Source organism: Rhinatrema bivittatum, chromosome 1 (assembly GCF_901001135.1).
Source record: "Rhinatrema bivittatum chromosome 1, aRhiBiv1.1, whole genome shotgun sequence".
NCBI classification, from domain to species: domain Eukaryota; kingdom Metazoa; phylum Chordata; class Amphibia; order Gymnophiona; family Rhinatrematidae; genus Rhinatrema; species Rhinatrema bivittatum.
Window position 1 is genome coordinate 292,454,353 of NC_042615.1, and position 16,360 is coordinate 292,470,712.

Genomic DNA, 16,360 nt, shown 5'->3' on the forward strand with positions numbered 1-16,360 from the left:
CTATCGGGACACCGAGCCGCTCAGCCGTCCGAAGGAAATCAGCCAGCTGACTGCTGCACGAATCGTCATCCTTCGGCCCCACAAACAAGAAGTCATCCAAGTAATGCACGGATGTCGCGCAAGCGTTCTGCGTATTAGTCGCCCAATGAACAAATGTGCTAAAAGCCTCAAACAACGCACAGGACACCGCGCAACCCATGGGCAGGCACCGATCAATAAAATAGTGACCGTCAAAATAAAAACCGAGCAACGGAAAACAGGATGGGTGAATTGGGAGCAGGCGAAAAGCGGATTCGATGTCTGTTTTGGCCATCAGAGCCCCTGGACCCGCCTCTCGGACCAAGGCAACGGCATCGTCAAAGGAGGCGTAGGTTACCGCGCAGAACTCCGGAGGAATAAAATCATTTACGGACGCTCCGGCCGGGGACGACAAGTTAAGGATAAGGCAAAATTTACCTGGAACTTTTTTAGGAATAACAGCCAACGGCGAGAGATGCATCGCCTCGTACGGCTTCCGCGAAAAGGGGCCAGCTATTCGTCCCAAGGCAAGTTCGTCCGCCAACTTGGCCCTGGCCACGGGGGCTAACCGGGAGGCAGATCTCGAACTTCTCGCCCGTCCCCCGGAACCCGGACCGACATAAGGTATGAGAAAACCAGAACAAAAACCATCGTGCAACAGCCGAGCAGCCTGACGATCGGGGTAAAACCGTAAGGTCGCAATAAGCTCCGCCAGCACGATTGGGGAATCGGCTTTGCGATGAAGGGACCAATCATTTGGGTCCCTTACTGGCCCCAGCACCCTGTCCCTGGGGGCATCGAAGGGCGGAATGGGATCCTCCACACGTGGCGCACGCATGCCGGAATTTGCAGTCGGGGAACAGGCAGGTAAGTTTGTTGAACCGCCAGCAAATATCGGCGCCTCCCCCCGCGATTTTAACCCCAGGCTCGCCCTTCCGCCCTGCTCCGGCCCGAAAGGACGGCGTCGCGGCAACACCAACGGAATCCGCTTGAGATGGAGCCCCTCCTCCCGCCGCACGGGGACCTCCCCTGGTGGACGCCCCCCCTTTATTGGTCATCTGTGTGAGCCACAGATGAATGTCCTGGGACCCCCAAGACATGAACCGGTTCCCCGCCATTTTATCCCGAAACTTCTCATCATAGTTGAGCCAGGCCCAACCGTCATAATCCTTAAAGGCGCCAAGTATGCTATCCGCATAGGATAACAAGGAGCCGTACTGGGAAGCGTCAAAATGACTGACTACGCTCGCCAACCGCAGGAAACCGCGGACCCAGTTAACAATGTTTTTGGCAATTCGTGGTCCGGTGTCCAGCCGGCGGTCACGTTTCTTGGCTTTCTTGGACCCCCTCTTACCTCCCCGTCTACCCTCCAGGAGTCTGAAAATATTAACAAATTTACGTTTGCGAATGCGTTTCACTAAACGCCGAGGCACCTCTTCCCACAGTTCGGTCAAGGATGCCAAGTCCGGGTGACCCACATCGCCTCTCGGACCCTCGTCTTGCGTGGACCGCGGTCGTGCTGATCCCGCGCTAGAGCCGGTGGTCGAGGAGGGAGACGGGGAACTAGAGTCCTCCCGGGACCGCTTACCCCGACCCTTCCCCCCCATACCCTCAGTAACTTTACTGGACTTACCAGCTGCTGCCACATGTCCACCGACCTCGCCGACCGGGGAGCCGGGGGCCACACCACCCGCACCGGCAGATGGAGCTCCTCCGAGCGCGGACCAATCTGGATCCGGGACAGCTGCTGCCATGTTGTCCCTCCACGCCTCCTGGCGGACGGACCCCGGGCGCTCCTCATCTGTGGGCACATCGAAGGGGTCCACCGCTGCACGAGGCGCTGCACGAGGCCCCGCACGCCGTGCTGAGCCAGATCTGGCGGCCGTCCGCCCTCGAGCCGCCGAGCCCGGCGTGCCCACGTCTGAGCTGCCACCCGCACCCACACCGGAAGGGAATACAATCCCACCTGAGGGAGGGGGGGACCTGCCCAGTCTGCCAGGCACCAAAACCCAAACTGTCCCGGGCCGGGGCTTCCGCAGTCACCGGGACGAACCCGTAACCCGCCCTGGCCATGCGCTCCAGGAAGGCGGAGACTATCTCAGCCTCGTGTGGGGCACCCGGGGCAGCAAGGGGGGGGGAAGTCCGGGGCTGGGCAGAGTCCCGCCAGGGATCTGAAGAACATGGGAGCCACCGCGAGGCCTACCTGCCCTGACTGTGTGAGGAGCCTTCCGCCTCTGTGTCCCACGCACACGGTCCCCGGAGCGGGGGGCCAGACGGCGCAACTGAGGGGAACCTGGGGGGCTGATATCATACCGAGTGCGGGCTGCGGGAAGGACTGCATGACTGCGACCCCGCCTGCCAGTGCCCCTCTGTATCCCCGAAGGCCGCGAAGAGAGGGAGGGGGAGGTGTGGCACGTGTCCCGGGAGCGGGCGCGCTCCGAGGAGGCAGGAACCGCAAAAAAGGGCATCAGCTGCACCGGCGTAGAGGAGGAGGCAGCTACGTCAGAAGCGGATGGTGGCTGCCCCGGCGAAACCGGGCTGGGGTCGTCTCGCAGGGGACGACCCAAAAAAGTAAAGCTGGAAGCAGGGCCGACCAAACCCGGGAAGGGGGGTGGACGCTCGCTCGTGGGAGGCTGGGGAAAGGGGCTGAGGCAAGGTCCCATGTCGGCTTCAGGGCCACTCTCCCCAGAATCCGATAGGTACGGAAGGAGGGAGGCGATGTGAGGAGCAGGGGCCGGTGGATAGTGAAGAGAAGGGGGAATATTAGGAGTACTCACGTCGGGCAGACCTGGGTCTGGGAGCGCTGGCGAAGCCCGTACCGCCCGAGGCCGCGCCGGAGGGCGGGTGCGCGCACCCGCCACCGACCTGCTCGCTGTCTTATTCCTAGCGGGCCGCATAATGCACTGCCAAGCCACCAACGGCTATGGGAACCGCTAGGACGCAGTGAGGAAATCAGCGCGAGCAAGCAGAAGCCAAATTACCTCCGCTTGCTTCGCTGCCGTGTTCCTCACTAACCGCTCCCCCGCTATCCTCGCTCTCCTCTTCTCCCTGACTATCCAATGGCAGCGCAGTTGTTTGAATTACTGCGCTGCCATTGGCTCCTGTTCCTCCTGGACCCCCTCCGCCCCCCCCCCCCGTTCCCTCGCGGCTTCCTTACCTCCCGCCTGATCCCGCGTTACCTCCGGCGCTTCGGGACAAGCCCGGTTCGCCTCCTTATAGATTTAATTCAGAGCAATCACAACTATCTACCTAAACTAAAGGTAACTTCAGACATCTTAATTAAAAGTTAGAATTTGTTTTCTCATTTCGCTGGGAAACAACAGTTAAAGGAGACAAGTAGCTTCTCTCAGTGAAGGTATCAATGTTTAAGCACATCTACAAATAGGTCTGGTGGCTAAGCTGAGTTCAGGCATTGGGCAACATCTCTCTGCTCCAGAGATCAGGCTGAGGTGCAGGCAAATTTCTTTTGATCCCCTGGGGTGTAGATTGTTGCTTGGGGAGAACTCTTGGATGGCATTCTTTCTCTCCAGTGGCAGGAATCCTTTGTTTTACTGTCTTTATAGCAGTCCATCTGCATAATGCATATACAATCAATAAATATGAATGAGGGCCAAGCAAAGCTCTCTGACTGGGAGTTTCATACTCTTTTTTTTTTTTTTTTTTAATAAAAGTGAAGAATTCATGTTAGCATATAGACCTACATAGTCTCAAATTGCTATTAGAGGTAAGTGTCTTCCAATCAATATCAAAGCCCTTTGTTTCAGCAGAGATAACAGTAGATAAACTGGTGCCCATGCCAGGATAGGTTTTACAATCTATCCATTCGTCCTGTAAGGTTTGTACTTTTCAGACTCAGTACAACTAGAAGAATGTCCATGATACTTTGCAGTCAGTTTCCCATTTTCTTTGGTACAGAAAGAATAAGCCCCTTTAAAATATACTGAGAAAATGGTGGTCTGTTTTTCCCTACAGAAGGGAGAGGGATTGGGTCTGCTGGTCTGGAAGTTTTGGTTTTTTTTTTACTGAGGGGGTCATTCATTAAATCTTGTTAGGGCCTTATCATGGGCGTTAGTGCCCTAATGCCCGTGATAACTCCATAATGCATGCGATAAATAATGGATCTTGAGATGCGTATGCAAATTCTCAAAATTTAGTCAAAAGGGAAGAGTTTGGGCAGAGTTTATGAAAATGAGGGATATTTAACATTGCATGCAATAGCATAACACATGCTATTGCATGATTTAACGCCGAAAATAACTACACCTTTTTTTCAGGGTGTTATGCTGTGTGTTATGCCCAAAATGGGATTTGCGATAAATATTGCAAATCCTGTTTCAGGCAAGGAGAGGGGAGAGAGAGAAAGAGAAAGAGAGAGTGCCTTTGTGGAGGCATACATATTAGGCAACTTTTTATACCACTGTAAGAGGGGCAACTAGTAACTTGGGGTGAAATTTTGGTGGTGGCCTAGCTTTTGGGGGGCAGTTTTACATGCACAGGTAGAGATACGAACAGCACAGTAGACGTCAGTGAAGATTTTATGTGATTTAGAGAGATGAAATATATAAAAAGATGAGATTTGTACAATGTACTCTCGACCTAGCTTGATGCACTCTCTACCAAGCTGCTATCAAGCTAGGTCGAGAGTACAATGTACAAATCTCATCTTTGTGTACCTGTCATCACTCCAAATCACATAAAATCTTCACTGATGTCTACTGTGCTGTTCGTATGTCTGACTGTACATGTAAAACTGCCACCCAAAACCTTGGCCACCACCAAAACCTCACCCCGAGTTACTAGTTGCCCCTCTTACAGTGGAATAAATAGTTTAGTATCTCCTTCATTCATGCAAAATATTGCCCATTGCATTTTATTCATAAATACTTATTGCACACTAGAGATGTGAATCGTTTTCCATATCGTCTTAACGATAGAAATCGTGTGGCAGGGCAAGAAAATCGTGTTAGGCACGATTTTTTAGTTAAAAAATCGTTTAAAATTGTTTTTTCCGATTAGTGCGCACTAACTCGAGTTAGTGCGCACTAACGGGAGTTAGTGCGCACTAAATGGGAGTTAGTGCGCACTAACTGAAAATGATACAATTTGACACTTTTCAGGTCAGTTAAGGTCAGTTTAGGAATGAATATGTATTCCTATTGGCTGCCCTCTTATTTATTCATGTTACCAAGCTTCCCACTGACAGTATATGGGGGATGGGAAATGGAAACAGTTGGTAGCTTGACAAAACAAGTAATGTGATCAGTCAATGTGACTAGAACTTGTGCCCTAACCCTGATACCAGGGGTATTGTGATTTTCCTGCACACAGTGCCCTATCCCTATTAATACCAGGAGTGTTGTGATCTTCCTGCACACAGTGCCCTAACCCTGGCACCAGGGGTGTTGTGATCTTCCTGCACACAGTGCCCTATCCCTATTAATACCAGGAGTGTTGTGATCTTCCTGCACACAGTGCCCTAACCCCTGGCACCAGGGGTGTTGTGATCTTCCTGCACACAGTGCCCTATCCCTATTAATACCAGGAGTGTTGTGATCTTCCTGCACACAGTGCCCTAACCCTGGCACCAGGGGTGTTGTGATCTTCCTGCACACAGTGCCCTATCCCTATTAATACCAGGAGTGTTGTGATCTTCCTGCACACAGTGCCCTAACCCTGGCACCAGGGTTGTTGTGATCTTCCTGCACACAGTGCCCTATCCCTATTAATACCAGGAGTGTTGTGATCTTCCTGCACACAGTGCCCTAACCCTGGCACCAGGGGTGTTGTGATCTTCCTGCACACAGTGCCCTATCCCTATTAATACCAGGAGTGTTGTGATCTTCCTGCACACAGTGCCCTAACCCTGGCACCAGGGGTGTTGTGATCTTCCTGCACACAGTGCCCTATCCCATATTAATACCAGGAGTGTTGTGATCTTCCTGCACACAGTGCCCTAACCCTGGCACCAGGGTTGTTGTGATCTTCCTGCACACAGTGCCCTATCCCTATTAATACCAGGAGTGTTGTGATCTTCCTGCACACAGTGCCCTAACCCTGACACCAGGGGTGTTGTGATCTTCCTGCAAACAGTGCCCTATCCCTATTAATACCAGGAGTGTTGTGATCTTCCTGCACACAGTGCCCTAACCCTGACACCAGGGGTGTTGTGATCTTCCTGCACACAGTGCCCTATCCCTATTAATACCAGGAGTGTTGTGATCTTCCTGCACACAGTGCCCTAACCCTGACACCAGGGGTGTTGTGATCTTCATGTACACAGTGCCCTATCCCTATTAATACCAGGAGTGTTGTAATCTTCCTGCACACAGTGCCCTATCCCTAATACCAGGGGTGTTGTGATTTTCCTGCACACAGTGCCCTATTCCTGATACCGGGGGTGTTGGGATCTTCTTGCACACATCCCGGTATCAGGGATAGGGCACTGCGTGCAGGAAGATCACAACACTCCTGGTATCAGGAATAGGGCAAAGTGTGCAGGAAGATCACAACACCCCTGGTATTAGGGATAGGGCACTGCGTGCAGGAAGATCACAACACTCCTGGTATTAATAGGGATAGGGCACTGCATGCAGGAAGATCACAACACCCCTGGTATCAGGGATAGGGCACTGTGTGCAGGAAGATCACAATACCCCGGAGGAGTGAGGGTTAGGCAGCTCCCCCCCTATCTGTGAAGCCAGCCTCTCACTAGTAATGCAGGGAGGGAGCTGTCTCAGCCTTCACCATCCTCCCCCCCCCCCTCACCCACACACCATTCACTAGCTGGGACATGGGGGAAGTCAGGAGTGAGGGTCAGGCAGCTCCCCCCTGTCGGTGAAGCCAGCCTCTCACTAGTAATGCAGGGAGGAGCTGTCTCAGACTTCACCATCATCCCCCCCCCTCACCCACACACCATTCACTAGCTGGGACATGGGGGAAGTCAGGAGTGAGGGTCAGGCAGCTCCCCCCTGTCTGTGAAGCCAAGCCTCTCACTAGTAATGCAGGGAGGGAGCTGTCTCAGACTTCACCATCCTCCCCCCCCCCCTCACCCACACACCATTCCCTAGCTGGGACATGGGGGAAGTCAGGAGTGAGGGTCAGGCATCTCCCCCCTGTCTGTGAAGCCAGCCTCTCACTAGTAATGCAGGGAGGGAGCTGTCTCAGACTTCACCATCCTCGCCCCCCTCACCCACACACCATTCACTAGCTGGGACATGGGGGAAGTCAGGAGTGAGGGTCAGGCAGCTCCCCCCTGTCTGTGAAGCCAGCCTCTCACTAGTAATGCAGGGAGGGAGCTGTCTCAGCCTTCACCATCCTCCCCCCCCCCCCTCACCCACACACCATTCACTAGCTGGGACATGGGGGAAGTCAGGAGTGAGGGTCAGGCAGCTCCCCCCTGTCTGTGAAGCCAGCCTCTCACTAGTAATGCAGGGAGGGAGCTGTCTCAGACTTCACCATCCTCCCCCCCCCCCTCACCCACACACCATTCACTAGCTGGGTCATGGGGGAAGTCAGGAGTGAGGGTCAGGCAGCTCCCCCTGTCTGTGAAGCCAGCCTCTCACTAGTAATGCAGGGAGGGAGCTGTCTCAGACTTCACCATCCTCCCCCCCCCTCACCCACACACCATTCACTAGCTGGGACATGGGGGAAGTCAGGAGTGAGGGTCAGGCAGCTCCCCCCTGTCTGTGAAGCCAGCCTCTCACTAGTAATGCAGGGAGGGAGCTGTCTCAGACTGGTATCAGGGATAGGGCACAGAGTGCAGGAAGATCACAACACCCCTGGTATCAGGAATAGGGCACAGGTTCTAGTCATATTGACTGATCACATTACTTTTTTTGTCAACTACCAACAGTTTTCATTTCCCATCCCCCCAACCATCACCTCAGTTGGAACCTTGGTAACATCAATAGATAAGAGGGCAGCCAGCCAATAGGAATACATATTCATTCCTAACTGACCTTTACTGACCTGGATAGTGTCAATAATTTGTATCATTTTCTGTTAGTGTTCCTGAGTTTCCATTTCCATTTCCCATCCCCCCAACCATCACCCCAGTGGGAACCTGGTTAACATCAATAGATAAGAGGGCAGCCAGCCAATAGGAACACATATTCATTCCTAACTGACCTTTACTGACCTGGAAAGTGTCAATTTTTATCATTTTCAGTTAGTGCGCACTAACTCGGAGTTAGTGCGCACTAACTCCCGTTAGTTCGCACTAACACGATTTAACGATTTTTAACGATAAATCGTTAGAATTTCTATTGTATCGTGTTCTATAACGATTTAAGACGATATTAAAATTATCGGACGATAATTTTAATCGTTAAAAAACGATTCACATCCCTATTGCACACTGCCTTCCTTATTTAATTCCTAATCAAGAATTAACCTTGTTTTCCTTTGGAGATCTCTGATTATAAAAACTGTTCCAGAATGCTACTTTGTCAGCTGCCATTCAATCCCAAGTATCCATTACATTCAGTTTTGCACCACTGTAGCCCCTCCTCTCTCAGTCGGTTTTATGACTAAGGATTCATTCTTTGTAGTTGATTATATTCTCCTAATTTCTTGTCTAAACAGATTCTTATAAATCCGCTTATTCATACTGCAATTTTCTAAACCAGCAATCTCAATCAGTGTTTCAAACATAGTTATTCTAGGATTCTCTATATGCAACATTAAATTAGATGGTGGCACAAGATCAGTATATGCCATTGTCCTCATAATTTTCAGTCCGAATATCAAAACTGCATATTTCACTTCTTTTATATCACCTCCCACCCACTTCCTCCCTTATCCTACAGAGTACACAAGGCTTCTTAATGGTTTAATTGCTGAGTGACGCCAACCATGTTAATTTTTTTGCTGTTTGTCTCTCAAACTATCAGCTTCATAGATCCATTCGTAACATTTAAATCAATACGGTAATTAATCCAAATTAACTTCTGACGTGTGTGTGTGTGTGTGTGTGTATATATATATATATATATACCCTTCAGATGGTAATTTGGAGTGCATACATTTCAGTCTTCTCTGAGCAAGGGCATGAAACTCTAACTCTTCTAAGCTACACAGAAGTGCTTTAATTTACTCCAATAAAAAAAAATATCATTTGAAACTGGAATGGTGACTAATTTTTGGCACATCAACAGTTTCATTCTTCTGCTTTCAGATCACTTTCTTCTGCCCCAAACACATTTATTCACAGAATCTTAAAAACTGGCATAGGGCACTCATCTGTTTTTCAGCCACAGTACATAATATTTATTTTTTTAAAGCACAATTAAAAAATTAAACTTTGATTCCGAAATGGACGCAAACATTTTTTTTTAAATACAAAAAAATAAACTGCAGATACAAAATGCAAGAATCTTCAATAAAACTAGGGACAAAGATCCTTTAAGAATAAACATAGGCTCTGCCTCAGTGTTCAATGTGCCCCGTTGACTCTCTGAAGATGCTTGTCGGGATTACACAAGGTAGCACCCAAAAGGGGGGTTCCAAGGTTTGGAATTTTTATTTCTTTGGGTCCCTTTATACCCCATAATTTGACTGAAAATAAAAATGGTGCAGCCCAGAAATTCCGTGCAGTTTAAGGCCTTTTTTAATATCTATACTACAGGAAGAGTGCTCAGGCAAGAATGGAGAAGCAATCTTCGCATATGCAGTAACAATTCATACATTTATACCTTTTCTTCCTTCTGTTTTATACCAGACAAGGGCAGATGCAGAGAACAGACAAATCAAATGTCAGGCATTATACTCTTTCATGATTATTGATTTCCCAGATATGCTTATTATTTCCCAAGAATGCAGAACTGCATCAACAGCTTGCTTGGTTAAAAATGGGAACTGCACCAAAAATATGAATTAGGCTAATAATTATTAATTAATCACACAACAAACAGCTTTACTTATGCAATCTAACAGTCTTTCTAGAAATAAACAACTACTGGTATGACTGGTTTTACCTATTTTAGGTTTACAGCTTGTCTATGCTTTGCCTTTTAACTCACTTTCTGATGCGCTGCCTCAGGTCATCACCGACATATATGAAGGAATATCAAGCTCTTCTATGGAGCCTCAGTATTGCCAGCCATGATACACCACTACACTAGGGAAACTAACCAGAAATGCCCATTGAATCCGACAACGCCTCCCTTTTTGATGCTACTTCTGGCAAGACCCTAATAATCCTCAGGAAGGCCTAAATCCCCTCTAATTCTGGCTCATGAAGCCAAACTACTTCAGATTCACAGGTGAAGGAGTAATTAGGGGGAGAGCATAGGAAGTCACAGCCATAACAAAAGTGGTGGTCTCAGTCAATACATTCTGCCTGCAAAGAGATAAAAAGCATAGCATGGCAAAACAGCCTGCTAATACCAAAACTAATCCTACATCTATAATACTAATAAGAACATAAGCAATTTTTTTTCCCAGTCCTCCTCTACCATCCTTCATACTCAGATCACAGGCTTGATCTGCAAGATCTTTCAGTGTTATAATAGAATCTTTAATAACTCCATTTTGATCAATATATGTACAGCAAGAGGTATAATAACTTGAGAGACAACCTCCTTCTTTAGCTAACAGATTGCCAATTGTTCATGGATCACTCCTGATAAAGAAGACACATCTTTCAATAAGGCGTAAATGGCCACACTGGTCTCATTTGCAATCTGTTCTACTACCGAGAACAGGTTGCAAATGAGACACAGAGGGCATTAGAGATATATTTGATATGGATTGACTGTAAAAGTTAATGTTTTGAGGAACCCAGTATCACAATTGCTTTCTGAGAGAAAACCGAGTGAATTGCACCTTAAAGATACAAAGTGGCCGCCGTTCCTGCTGTGGGGACCAGATGGTAGGGGAAAACACGTAAAAATGAGGATAAAAAGGGAGTCATGCACCTGCCCCTTTATGTTATACTGAGTATTAATCAACTTCCACCAATCAGAGTTCCAGAAAACTGGAGTGACACACAGGAGCCCTGTGTAGGTCGCTCACGTTCCAGAATGAAGGAGGCACTGAGCAAGTCCGTCTTGCTCCACTTTGCTCTGTGCTTTGTCTCAGACTGGGGACAATAGAGAGAGTGGACTGTGTCAACAGGCCTAGTGAGCAGCCCCAGAGGAAGCGATCCATCAGTGGAGGAGGTGCATTAAAGTACTTTGCCATTTTTTTTTTTTACAATCTACACAGTTTGGGATGGGGAATGACCATCTGGCATCGCGCCCCAAGTGAATGGAACTGACAGCAATAACTTCTCAGAAGAAACAAGAGTTGGCAAACCAGTAGGAGATCCTGCCAATGTACTATCCAATACGTAGCATACATGTTTTGGTTAACAATGCCACTACTTATATTAGCTATGAGTGCTGGGGCTGCCATGTGAGGCAAAGATGGAAACTTGTGCTGTTTATTTGAGAAGGAGGTCACAACTGATGGGACCATTGTCAGAAAACATCGTCATGTTCAATATTTGGTATATTAAAGAGACCCTTTTTTACCTTTTCAAGGACTGTTCTTTTTTAGGAATCTGAACATTTTCCTGCCCGATCCATCTTTTTTAACTGAAGTTTCAAGATGACTTTAAGACGGACATTTCTTTGTTTTCTCTCTTTGTTTGTGTATTTGATATTTCAGACTTCCAGATTCTTGGTGGCCAGAATGAGTATGATTTTACTTGATCTGGATTGTCACTTGTTGTTGTGTTGGACTTGGCCTGCTGCCCTAAAGGCATTTACTAATCAAAGGAGCAACATCTTCTAATCAACAACATAACCTGGCTAAGAAAACATTGAAGACATCATGTAAATTATGTAGATGATTATATAACAAAATAATAGTGCACTATATTTTTTAAATTTTATTTGAAAATGCTATGTGTACAACAATGAAATAACATTAGTTGTATTGCAGTGTCAAAACCATATAAGAAAAAATTTGCAGTACAAGAAATAAGATTTTGTTAATCAAAATATCACATCAGTTTTTTAATAAACACAAATGCTGCTGTAACAGCTTACATAAACAAAATGACTCACTCATTTGACACACGTTCTTGAAGTCTAGACAAAACAGAGTCTGTAAAACACTAAAAACAAACTAAGTCCAGTTTACATTATATTTGCAGAAACCTTCATTCTGGCATGCATAGAGGTCAGAAGAATATTATAAAGCATTCCCAGAACATTTAAATAATGTTAGCAGCTCTTCCCTCTACAGATAGGGGCTGATTTTAAAGCCCTACGCGTGCTGGGCCTATTTTATAAAGGCCGGCAATGCACGTAAAGCTCTGGGACGCTTTCTAAGTCCCGGGGCTTTACAAAAGGGGCGGTCTGGGGGCCGGGTCCAGATGCCTCTGGCACAGCAGCAATTTGCCACTGGGTTGGATAGGATTGTGTGTCGTAGGCTGCCGGCAGGCGCAAACGGTAAAATAAAAAATTGGGGGGGGGTTTAGGATAGGGCTAGGGGGGATAGGTTAGAGGAAGGGGTGGGAAGATTAGGGGGAAGGGTAAGTTCCTTCACAGGCCGCTCTGATTTTGCAGCGGCCTGGGAGGGAACGGGGGAAGCCCCCGGGCGTTGGCGCGCGCAGGGTGCACAATTGTGCACCCCCTTGCGCATACCGACCCCCTGATTTTATAACATGCGCATGCCGGTGGTGGCGCGTGCACATGTACGCCTGTGCGTACATTTGAAAATCTACCCCATACTGAGCATCTACTCACTCTAATTGTATTTAGTCAGTCCATTTGCTGATAGAAAGCAATGGACGGAGTGGAGAATCTTTAATTCAAATCTTCAAAACACAAAATATCAAGCTGAGTAAATGTATTTAATGTAACCCTTACAGAATGTAGTCGACCCTAGTAAAATAAATTCTTTACTAAATTGTGGTTTAATGACTATAATCCTTTCAATGGATTCCACAGCATGATAATGTGCTGAAAAAGTACTTTCTATAATCTGTTCTGAATCTGGTGGCTGTTAGCTTCAAGGAGTGTCCCCTTGCTTTAGTAGTATTTGAAAGATTAAATAACCATCCTATATTTAGCATTCTACCCCACTCATGATTTTATAAACTTCTATCTCAGCTGTCTCTTTTCCAAGTTGAAGAATCCTAGTCCTACATAGCCTCCCATCATAGGAGAGATATTCCATCCTCTATTTCATTTTTGTAACTTACCCTTCTCTGCACCTTTTCTATTTCCAATATATCTTTCTTGAGATCGGGCGACCATAACTGCAGTCCTTTCTAGATCATTCCTCATATTCTGTTTGCTTTTTTGACCACTACCACTCATTGAGTCGAGAATTTCAACGTATTGTCCAGTCCACAAGGACTCTAAGGTTCGTTTTCTGGTTAGTGAACCCCAATATAGAACCCAGCATTGTGTACCCATATTTGGGTTTATTTTTGTCTATGTACATCATTTTGCTCTTTTCCATATTAAATTTAATTTGCCATTCAGTGCCCAGTTCCTAGTTTCACAAGATCCTTCAGCAGTCTCTTCGAATAATTTGTGTCATCTCAAATTTGATAACTTCACTCGTTTTTCCTTTTCCAAATCATTTACGAATATGTTAAACAGCACATATCCCAGTACGATCCCTGTGATAAGTCCACTAACGACCTTTCTCCATTTGGAAAATTGACCATTAGTCCTACCTTCTGTTTCCAGCCTTTTAACCATTTAGCAATCCACAAGAGAACATTGCCTCCTGTTCCATGAACTTTTTTAATTCCTGAGGAGTCTGTCAAGGAGGACTTTGTCAAATGCCTTCTGAAAATCCAAATACACAATATCAACCAACTCATATTTATTTACATGTTTATTTACACCTTGAAAAAAATCTAAAAAGTTCATAAGATGAGATTGGTAAGACAGTATAGTTTTCCCCTTGCTAAAACCATGTTGACTCTTCTCCACAGTGGCGTAGCGAGGGGGGACCAGGGGGGTCAAGGCCTCCGGGTGCCAGACTGTAGGGGGCACCAAGGGGGCAGGGGATCCCATCCTGCCTTATGAAGAAAAGGGTCTATCTATAGCCACCGGGGCACCTATTTCCCCTCCTGGTGGCAGAAAAGGAGGAGGCCCGTGGCCACTGGAGGAGCCCATCCCACAACATGGCAGAAGAGAGGCAACATCGGCAACTGGGCAGGGCCGGGCCGCAGGGCAGAAGAGAGGCAGAATCAGCAGCTGGGCCAGGCCACGCAGCTGAAGAGAGGCTGCATCGCCGGCTGGGCTGGGCTATGTGGCAGAAGAGAGGCAGCATTAGTAATTGGGCTGGGCCATGTGGCAGAAGAGAGGCTGCATCGGAGGTTGGGCTAGGCCACGTGGCAGAAGAGAGGCAGCATTGGTAACTGGGCTGCGCGTGTGAAAAGAGGCTGCATTGGTGGCCGGGCCGAGCCGCATAGCAGAAGATAGGAAGCATCAGCGGCCAGGCCAGGCCACGTAACAGAAGAGAGATCTCATCAGTGACTGGGCTGCATGGCTGAAGAGAGGAGCAACAGCAAACGGACTGTGTGGTCAAGGACAAGAGCCGTGTTTGCTCACAAGGAAGAGAGTGGAGGCCTTCTGCTGCATGGAAGTCCAAAAAAAAGCTGCTCCTGCTGCTGCCTGAACCTAGAAGGGAGAGAAAAAAAAGAATGTATGCGTATGAGCATATACGAGTGCATGTGTGTGTGAGAGCTTATGGGGAGAGAGAGCATGTATTCGTGTGGGCATGTGTGTGGAAAGAGAAAGCATACGTGTGTGTGTGCATGTGAAAGCATGTGAGTGAGCCAGCATCTGAGTGAAAAAGAGTATCTGTGTGAGAGAGAGCATGTAGGGATGAGAGCCTGTGGAGGGAGAAAGCATGTGTATGTGTGTGAGAACTTGTGGGGGAGAGAGAGCATTTGTGTGTGTATGAGAGCAAGTGGGGGAGAGAGAAGGTGTGAGTGTGTGAGAGCATGTGTATGTGTATGAGAGCATGTAGGGGGAGTAAGGGTGTGAGGGAGCGAGAGCATGTGTATGTGAGAGCATGTGGGAGAGAGAGTGAGTGTGTGTATGAATATGTGTGAGTAAGCAAGTATGCTTATGTTGGAGAGTGTGTATGTGAGAGAGAGGAGAAAACTTGTGTATCGCAGCCACCACAATCCCCCACTAATCCAAGACAAGCTCAGACTGAAAATCAAATGTTCCCAGGTATGGAGAGCGGGAGATTTTTTATCCTTATTTTTAATTATTCGGTGGTGTTTGGTGTGTCTGAGTTTTGAAATGTTTTATTGGTGTTTGGGAAAGCTTTCAAAATTTGTATGAGTCTTTAATTATTGGATATTCTATTCATCAGTTGTTTTGAAATTATTGTAATTATGATTGTACCAATATGATTAATGATTTATATATCTGATTTTGTTTGATGTTTCATGAGGAATGGTGATATTTCTGTTTTTCCTTTGTTGCTCTGTATACAGATTCTGGCATGTTACATTATACAGTTCAGTTTTTGTCTATACATTTCTATTTATACTTTAAGGTATCTTTTTTATTCTGTATTTGGTGAGGGTCTGTGTTCTGCATGTGTGACTGAGATAAAGCATTCTGCTAGGCTGTGGTTTGTAGGGATTTGTAGTAGCTTGGCCTGTTCTGTTTTCCTGATAGGAGGTGTATTGATGTTTTAGGGTTTGGTGTAATATTTGCAGTGTTTCTTTTCATAGGTAGGATTGTTATTGTTTTAGTGATGGCAGATAGATAGTACTGTGATACGGGAGGACCATGCCCATATCCAATGTGTTACAATAGGCCTAATGCCTTATGAGTTCCAAGTTGCAGAGTTTTCTGGTTGGCACCACAGCAGTACATCACAACAATGAGTATATTATTTTTACCTCAGAATGTCAGTTTTCATGTAAAATCTGTTATAAATGCATGATTTTAAATTGTGTATGGGGGGTGGGGGGAGGGGACGCCAGGCTGAAGGATTTGCCTAGGGTGCCTAATACCCTTGCACCATCCCTGCCACGGCCACCAGAGGAGCCCATCACCCAGCGGCAGGTATATGTTCTCAACATCATACTCTATAGACTGAGGCAAAGAATTCATTCAGTTTTCTGCTATTTGTATATCCTCCCTCAGCACCCCTTTTTACCTCTTAGTCACCTAGCAGCCCAACTGACTTCCTCACAGGATTTTTGCTTCAAATGTACTTGAAGTTTTTATTGTTAGTTTTTTGCCTCACTGGCAAGCTTTTTCTTAAAGTCTCTCTTGGCCTAACTATTGCTTTACATTTAACTTGCCAGTACTTATGCTCTTGCCTATTTTCTTCATTAGGGTCTGCTTTCCATTTTTTCGAATGA